At 41.3% G+C, this 7,865-nt stretch overlaps 1 long non-coding RNA gene across 1 annotated transcript; it reads right to left on the reverse strand.

Moving 5' to 3' along the window:
- Nucleotides 1-4,808: 4,808 nt before the first annotated feature.
- On the reverse strand, nucleotides 4,809-5,539 carry LOC142097023 (uncharacterized). Its single transcript, XR_012678086.1, has 2 exons — nucleotides 5,310-5,539; nucleotides 4,809-5,175 (listed from the first exon to the last, which is right to left on the reverse strand). It is a non-coding gene; the product is annotated as an uncharacterized LOC142097023 (long non-coding RNA).
- Between the last annotated feature and the right edge of the window lie 2,326 nt (nucleotides 5,540-7,865).

Raw genomic sequence — 7,865 nt, forward strand, 5'->3', positions numbered from 1 at the left:
CAACGCACAAAGATTTATTCGCAATAAGTGGAAAAAATATGCTCAAGCGATGTAATAGTAAATACAGCCGTTACTTAACGCAGGCGCTCTGGATCCAGTGCAGTCATTCAATCCTGAAGTCTGGGGACAAGAAGTCTGCACTCTGGATCACAAGCTGCTGCTTATATACACAATCAAGTACAGTAATACAATGAAGATGGTATGGCTTGCATCTATTGGTCCGGGTCTCAGGAATGTCCAAGGGGTCGTCAATCATTGGCTGGTTCATCCTAAGGAATCCAAAGGAGGGGGTCATCTCTGCAGGGGGTATGCTCTGCTCTTCCCGCCAGAATTCCTTAGTCTTAAGTAGTTCATAATTCCCTATCATTCATAACTTGCGTATGCACTCTGCGATTCCCTCGCAGAGCGCACCAAACAGTAGGATATGTAACAAGGTTCATTATGATACCACTCATGATGTTATTCCTTTAACCCGTTCTGTGTATTTCACTAATATGCATGTAACTCTGATATAACATATAAATACTACTATATTTCGACATAACTGACTATGTGTTGCAACTACCAATAATGTGTACTATTTTATAAGTATGCGTGTTTGTGCGAATGTATGGTAAAAGACCAATTACTGTTGCTGCCACGTGTAGTGGATGAGTACGCCCTTTCACGCCGTAGCGTGCCCTTGTACGTCATAGCGTACCGTACGCATCTTTTCAGACAAAGACAACCAAGTTTGCTAGACTTTAATTGAAATGACTTTATCCAATTTGCTGACTTCGACACTCGTTTAAGAGATACACTCAGATTGGCACGCCATTCTGCCACTGAATAGTGCACGAGATCTGTTGATACCTTAGATATCATTGTCGTACACATGATGGTGTCACTTATATACAGTGCCTTTCAGAGGTTCATAGAGGCTCGGGGAAACCCAAATTAAGATTATTGGAGATTTCAAATTAGAAGTGCTTTTCTAATTTGTCACAGATGATGGAGCTGATAACGGTAATCAACAATGCCGGCTAGGTAGATAACAGATGCGGTTCATAGCGTTCATCACAAACATTGGAACAGGTATGCAGAGATCGTGACAGTCCAACATACAGCAGCGATGACCCCACAGCAATGATGAATAGCAGCTTACCACAGATTGTGGAACAGGTAACAGCAGTCAGCGATGCAGGCCGAGTGTCACATGCCGGTCCCATAAACAGGTAACAGCGCTGTGACTTTCCTCTTGTTAACGGTGATTGAACTTTCTACCTGGTTCTAAGACATTACTTTCACACAGGTGCTCCTGGTTACTTTGTTCTGGACCTCCTCCCGATTCTCATTGGTTCTGAGTACTATTTAAACCTCCCATGGTTCTCTGTTCATTGCCTGTTCTTCGTGTTACTCACTCAGTACTAGGATTTGACTTCCATAGGTTGATCTTCCTATTATCCATTGCTGTCTGGATTTGGCTGTCTCTTCATTGCTGCTGCTAACCTGCATGCTGAACTACCATTGTGATCCACTTGCTGCACCTGTGGCTCAAGTTCTCCATCTCTACCCGGCTGGCTCAACACCGCTATTTCTTCATTGTGAGATCTACTGCCGAGTTACCTGTCACCTGTAGTTCCACGCTTGGCTCAGCTGAAACTTCACTCCGCTGCTAACCTGCACGCTGAACTATTATTGTGAACTGCTTGCTGCACCTGTGTCTATTACCACAGCTCAAGTTTCTCACTTCTAACTGGCCGGCTCAACACTGCTGTGGTTTTACTATTGGATCTACTACTGAGCTATCTGTCACCTTTAGTTCCACACACGGCTCAGATATACTTCGCTCCTCCGCTACTTCTAGGTAACAAACTGTTTGATGCACTTATGTTCATCTATGTCACTTGGGATTGTTATCTGTAGAATCGAGTTCAATACCTTTGCTTTTCTACAACGAGAATTACCGCTAAACCAGTAACTCACCTGCTACGTGGAATCTCCTTCGTTTATGGATCAGCTACTTCTATATTATTATTCTGTTTGGATGGTTGCTGTATCAGTGATTCACATTCCTCTGCCGTGTGTTACTTTATTGGATCTAGCATTCTCCATTCATCATCCTCAGCGTTGAACTTTTGCTCTACTCCTCCCCTGCAGTTGTCAAGGGTTACCTATTGTGAAGTGGCGTGTTGTGAGTTGTTTCTTCAAGTGACTAACCTGCCGTGTGTTCTGTTTCTGCCGTTATATATATATTCATCATCACCTGTATCCATTGTGTCCTAACCTCCACTACCCTCTGCTAGTGCTTGTCTGGGAGACCGCGACCTGCAGGACAGGAGCATCGGAGTCCATATCCCCTTGCGGGGATCCCTGGTGAAAACCTCCTACACGTTAGACTCCGCACTTCTGGGCAAGTTCCATCTCGGCAGAGGCAGGGGATCTATAAAAATCATTCAGAGTCGTGACACAGAGCAGGTAACAGGTGTAGATCATAGCGTTTACCATGAGCAGTGGAACAAGTATGCAGAAATTGAGGAATTCCAACAAACAGCAGCGATGACCCCACAGCAATGATGAATAGCAGCTTACCACGGATTGTGGAACAGGTAATAGCAGTAAGCAATGCAGGCTGAGCAGGTAACAGGTGTAGATCATAGCGTTTACCACGAACAGTGGAAAAAGTATGCAGAGATCAAGGAAGTCCAACATACAGCAGCGATGAACACCCAGCAATGATGAAAAGCAGCTTACCACGGATTGTGGAACAGGTAACAGGTGTAGATCATAGCGTTTACCATGAACAGTGGAAAAAGTATGCAGAGATCAAGGAAGTCCAACATACAGCAGCGATGAACACACAGCAATGATGAATAGCAGCTTACCACGGATTGTGGAACAGGTAACAGCAGTCAGCGATGCAGGCCGCGCAGGTAACGGGTGTATTTCATAGCATTTACCACGAGCAGCAGATAAACTCAGTTTCCACTATTAAAGTAATTCTATTGTTTTCAAATAAGCATTGCCCAAGCGATTGTATTGTGTTTCTAACGCACAAAGTGATTTATTTTAGCAGATGTAAAAAGTTAACAGTTCAATACATGATTGTAATATAATACAGTACAGTACAGCCAATACCAAAAGTTACATACATACCGCGCTCTTATCGCATCCGCTCGCTGCGCTAACCACGGGCACCCCTGGACAGTGATTCACCTTTGAATACTGTGATCAGTGAAGTCTGAGGCTGGTGGGGGTGCAGCTATGATATATATGCAGTCAGTGTTATAGAGTGAACAATAGAGATGACGTAGCTTGCTTCTATAGGTCCAGACAAAGGTGGTTCCAGGGTAAACAGGTCATAGGCTGATTCAATCTAAGGAATCCAAAGGTGGGGGTCGTCTCTCCAGGGGATGTGCTCCAGTTACAATGAATTCATTAGCATTTCACATTCTGATATCACTCTGGCTATTTATTCCCTAACATCAATAACTAGAGTATGCAATATGCAATCTCTTCGGCGATGGAACCGGACAGCTGCTGATGAATAGGGGATTAGTATGATATCAGACATGAAACATTTCCCATAACCTGAACCTTAGATAACACTAAAGTGTACATATAATCATAATATATAAACTAATAATAAACCAAATACTGTCTGCTCATAAATTACTGTGTAATGGATCCAATATAAATATGAGTAACATAAATAACTAAATGTTGTCATGCGAGTGTGTGCGTGCGTATTTTACCGTGCGATCGCACCACGCACTGTGTTAGGTGGCGTACGGATCTGTGTCACGTGGCGAAGGAATCGCAATCGCACGGCAAACCAATATTAACCAATATACTTTCGTTCACCCAATTATACGACTTCGACACCACGGGTATGCATGCCAACAGAGACATCAGAGTAACAGATATGACTTGAAGAACCGGCAATGCAAGATTAAAAGGAGAGGCCTTATAAAGGGAGGCTGACCAATGGTAAACCTGACCAGTACACAGGTGTAGCAAACACAGGTGCAGACCATGACTAATCATCTGTACTAGAACAGGAATTAAAGTGACAGTCAGTGTTTAGAGGCTCGGGTAGAGATACCTGGGGAGCGGAGTGTGACAACATCTATAAAGCATAGTGGTGGGTTAGTTGACAATATTAACCCTAGTCTGTGTGGTAGGGAATATAGATTGTAAACTCCTCTGGGGCTGGGAGTGATGTGCATGATAAAATATTCTCTGTAAGGCACAGATCATTATATAGGTGCTATATGAAAACATGTCAATAAATAAATCTTATATTAGAAATGCTAAAAGAATCCCAGATATACTTCTATCTTTTGATGCTAAAAAATGCATTCAATAGAATATCGTGGACATTTATATCCCTCACTCTGGAAGTGGTTAGCATCTATGGAGATTTCCTTACAGTCATATTTGCCCTATATTCAGACCCATCAGCAATGATAGTGATCAATGGGACACCATCCAATAGGGTTATTATCCGAAACGGTACTAGACAAAGATGTCCGCTGTCGTCCATGGTCTTCACTGTGGTTATTGAACCCTTACCGGCAGTCATTAGATCTTCACAAGATCCTCCGCTCTCTTTCAGTTTACAATCTGATCTGGCTTTGTGGCGCCCCTTTAAAATTTATTGGCCAGGCAGTATAATTATGTATTTTATGTATTCCTTATTTATCTTTAAACTTTAGACTTCTTGCCTTAAGGCTTTTAAATGTGTGTTTATTCTGCACCATTTGTGCAGCGTGCATGTAACATGTACATTAAACCCCTTAATACTTAAAAGATCACAGTAGACCAAATTCGGCTTATTTTTTTATTCCATGCTTCTTAATTACACTTAGATTAACCTAAATGCTAAATAACTGAGTGTCATGCTTCTTAATTGCACTTAGATTAACCTTAATTCTTCTGCATTGGGACCATTACCATTTTGCACTTAGATTAGCCTTAATTCTTCTGCATGGGACTATTACCATTGTCAGCATGTCTAAACCTTGCACCTTGTCTAAACCTAACTTATTTGTTTTTCCTTTTCTTCTTTTTTTATTTTTTTTGCATTTTCTGAATGCTCTTTAGGGTGAATTGAGGTGACTCCGGCAGATGGAGAAGGTCACCGTCACCGTCACATCTTATGCCTCTAAAACGTCAGACGATTACGTCTGTAACCTGTAACAATGAAAAATAACAGCTTATTAAGTTAAAGATTCACTTTTTCATGGTAGACAGAATTTGTAGAGGAAATCTTGTACAACACTGGTCTAGACTGTAATTTATACATTAGCTGGAACATATATATTTACCTCTCCGTGTGCCTTTAATAACGGTCACACGCTTCTTCTACCTTGTGTACCGTCTCCTCTTCCGGGAAGTCACTGCCCGAGTTTTGGGCAGGTGGCCCTTCTTTTGTTTCCTTTGATAGGCCATTGTAGTGGCCAATTTGCCTTCAGCCAGGAGCAAATGACTTGTGGGCTCCCAGCCCCCACTTTTATACCCTGAGACTACTTATGATGTCATATGGGTGGGGTTTGGGTGTGGTCTGGCCAATTTTTGTGACATTGTCAATTTGTCGTGTGGGTGTGGCCAATTAACCAGTCATAAGGTTCACACTAAACATTAACATCTGAGTTCACAGCAACAATAAAACAGGTGACTGAAATATATGTTCCAGGAGAAGAAAGAAGCAAGCTTTATATTTGGTTTGTAAACACATTCACATATATTTGGAAACGGTGTGAAAAACAGCTCAAACAGACCTAAACGTAGTGGGAGGGTTATTAAGTACAGCCAGGGTTTCCAGCTGTCAGTAAATTTATTGACACTAAAATAACTTAATTTGCTACCAGTCAATAACAAAAGTAAATGTCAGAAAAAAACAGACCATGAGATGAAAAGAAATTGATCACAATAATTTCTTACAGGTGATTATGCTTAATCATTAATCTTCTCTTAATCCAGAAAACCATATCCATATGTATTGATAATGGAAGCACTCTTTTTGTATATGACATAACACAAATCAAAGTAAAAACATATTATTTATTACCTGATGAGGCATGTAGAGTAAGTTCTCCTCTGTGAAGTGAGGTGGTAAGATGCCAGCGACTTGCCTCCACAGCCTGCGGGTTCGCTGAGTAACCATCACTGGGTATAGGATTCCCACTACCCTCTTTATTGAAGCACCCAATGCTACATTGGACATTGAGCTGGACAACATCAAATGTCTTCTCAAAAACATTGAACAGATATGAGATAAATGGGATGAGATCATCATAGATTTACCCACCAGTCGTCACCTACCCACTCAATCCGATGCCGAAAAAGCACTTTAGAGTCAACGATTTCTATGTAGCTGTAGACTCCATTCTCTCTGGTTTTCATCGTCCATTTACTTCATTGGAAGTCATTTGTGATTTGCAGAGCCGTAACTAGGGTGGTGTGGGTGGTGCCGTCGCCCAGGGCGCAAGCCCAAGGGGGCGCAGCAGCCGCCCGCTACCTACCTCTGTGCCCTGGCTCAATCACACACAGCTTCCCCCACCAAAAGAAAACAAAAGAGTGTTCCAATTGTCTATTGTTAATTTGTCTTTCAAGAGTGATTTTTTTCTATTTCTCTATCCCACCCCTCTGATCACTAAGTCTATACTCCTTTTGTGTCCCCTTTATCTGTGAGAAGAAAAATAAGATAGTTATCTTAAAACCGCAAACAAAACAAACATTTCCATTCTTTATCATCGGCCAGCGATTAGGAAAACACGCATTTGACAACATAAAACAAACAAACAAAATCAATAAAGATTACCTTTTTTTAAAAATTCAGTTTCTTTCTACACTTTGCACATTAATAATCACCACAGTTTTAACCTTTACCTTGTCTAGTTGTAGGATTGCAGGTCTGACCTGTACCCTAGAGTTGGCTATAACTCTCCCCCAAAGTATTAGTTGTTACCGAGTGTGCAATCAATTGTAGGGGAACCTCTGAGAGAAGTGTACGCCTCTTTTGTGGATGTCTATGTGATTTCCAACCCAGGTATCCGTTCTTCTCTCTACACAGTTCCTACTCATGTGTCCCTTCTTATGGCAGTAGAAACACGTCCCTGTCATGTCTGCACACTGTTTTGCTAGGTGTCCTATTTTATTGCATTGAATACACTTCCTCAACTCATGTTGTTTCTCTTCCTTTTTACAATCTCTTGCGAAATGGCCTTCTTCGTTACACTTAAAACACCTGATTTTTCTATGTTTCTTATTATGTGGGTTGTATGCTGGTGGTCGGGTTTGCAGACCCTCTAATGCTGGGATACTTACCATCATTACCCTATCACTTAGTGTCTCTTTCTGTTTATTCATACTTCTATCATGTTCTATAGCTAACTCCCTGAGAGCACTTACAGTGATTCCTTTCCAGTTTGGTAATGAAGTTTGCACCCTTCTTTTCAAGTTTTCCCTAAGGCCATCCATTAGAACTTTAACAGCAACCTCTCTGTAGTGTACATTATCTTTTATGTCTGGTACCCCAGTATATTTGCCCATTTCTATTAGAGCTCTGCAAAAATAGTCTGTTGCATTTTCACTATCTTTTTGCTGGATAGTAAAAATTTAACTCCAGTCCACTATCACTGGGAAATATATGGCCAACCGTGTGATTATTTGTCTAATATTGTCCTGATTATCATCCTCGGTTAAGGATTCATCCTCCTCCAACATACAATCCTTAATGAACTTTTGTATATCAGTATTGAGAGGAAGACAGGTCTTCAATAATACTCGCCAATCGTTATTAGTTGGCTCATACATATTACCATAATATCTAATAAACTGCTGACATTTGGTCAAATCTTTCCTAGGATCAGGGAAATCAG

This window comes from Mixophyes fleayi, chromosome 7 (genome assembly GCF_038048845.1).
Source record: "Mixophyes fleayi isolate aMixFle1 chromosome 7, aMixFle1.hap1, whole genome shotgun sequence".
Classification (NCBI taxonomy): Eukaryota; Metazoa; Chordata; class Amphibia; order Anura; family Limnodynastidae; genus Mixophyes; species Mixophyes fleayi.